Genomic DNA, 1547 nt, shown 5'->3' with positions numbered 1-1547 from the left:
CTTGTGGGTGCGGGGGGGAGGGGGTGGGGGACGGTGGGGACAGGGTGAGCTGCGGGGGGCTGTGCCCCAGGTCCCCCCCCCATAGCACGGATGTAACCGCTCTGGGGCTGGGGCCACCCTGGGCATGGGACCACCCTCAGGATAGGACCACCCTGGCGTTGGGACCACCCTGGGCATGGGACCACCCTGGGGTTGGGACCACCCTGGCATGGGGCCACCCTGGCATGAGGTCAACCTGGGGTTGGGACTACCTTGGGGCTGGGCCACCCTGGGGCTGGGACCACCCAAATGCCCAAATGCCCGAGCCCCCCTGGCCCTGGCGAGGGCTGAGCCAGGGGAGGTGAAGCCCTGGGGCCCGGGTGCCCGCGCCTGTCCCCAGGGAGCCCCAATCCTCTCCACGGCCCCGTCCCTGCCGGCAGGGCCCTACTGCAGGAACGCCGGCCCCGCCGCCCCGCTCCTGGTGACAAACTCCAGCGCCGTGACCGTCCTGTTCAACAGCACCAGCCACCGCTCGGGACGAGGCCTCCTCCTGTCCTACGCCACCTCGCAGCACCCAGGTAGGGGGGAGCCTCCCCCAGGGATGCAGAGACACACACCCACACACCCCCCCCGGGCTGTGTCTTGGCCCACGGCGGGGGGACACGGCCGGGGGTGGAGGGAGCTCCTTGCTGACCCCAGGGTGGGCTCCCATCGCCCCGAGCTCCCTGAAGACCCATCTTCTCCCTGGCTGGGGGCACAACATGGGAGACCCCTCAGGCCACCCAGCCAGCTGGGACCCCCCCCAGCACCCTGGACCCCCAGGTCAGCTGGCACCCCAATACCAGGCAGAGCAGCAGGCATGGGGCAGATGGCTGCAGGGACCGAGGGGCCATCCCTCCCTGCCCCTCTGGGGCAGGGGGCCAGGGTGCCCTGGGGCAGAGGTGGGTGCCGTGGGGCGGGTGGGGGTCCCTCACCCTGGGGTGTCCCTGCCTTGCAGACCTGGTCTCCTGCCTGGTTCGAGGCACCCACTACACCCAGGAGCACGTCAGGTAAGTGGCTGGGGGGGGACTGAGCGGTCCCCGCTTTGGCGTCCCCCGCCCCGGCATCGCTGCCAGTCCCCGTCCCTCTCCCAGGTGCTCGGGCTGCGCTCGCCCCGGGACTCTTGGGGTGCAACTGTGACGGGATGGGGAGCAAAGCGGGTGTGCAGAGGGGATTTGGATGGGAGCGAGCCTTGACCGCCTTCCCCCCTGCTGTGCGTTTCAGCGTGTACTGCCCCGCGGGCTGCAAGGACATCGATGGGGACATCTGGGGCAACCCCAGCCAGGGCTACCGGGACGTAAGTGCAGAGCCCGGCTCGCCCTGCGGGGCACCCCGCTGCCGGGGGTCGGCACCCCTGGGGTGGCACCCATGGGTGCACCCGGCAGGGACGGTCCCCAGCACACGTGGCTACTGCTTGTCACCCCCCAACAGACCGCAGGGGATGGGTTTGGCCATGGGGTGTCCCACGGGGTGCCTGACCACCACCACCCCAGCCCCCCCCCCCCCCCCCCCGGGGGGGCGCGCGCTCC

Source organism: Aptenodytes forsteri, unplaced genomic scaffold (genome assembly GCF_000699145.1).
Source record: "Aptenodytes forsteri isolate BGI_AS27 unplaced genomic scaffold, ASM69914v1 Scaffold321, whole genome shotgun sequence".
NCBI lineage: Eukaryota > Metazoa > Chordata > Aves > Sphenisciformes > Spheniscidae > Aptenodytes > Aptenodytes forsteri.
The sequence above is the reverse complement of the archived record's forward strand: the minus strand, read 5'-3'. Positions refer to the sequence as shown.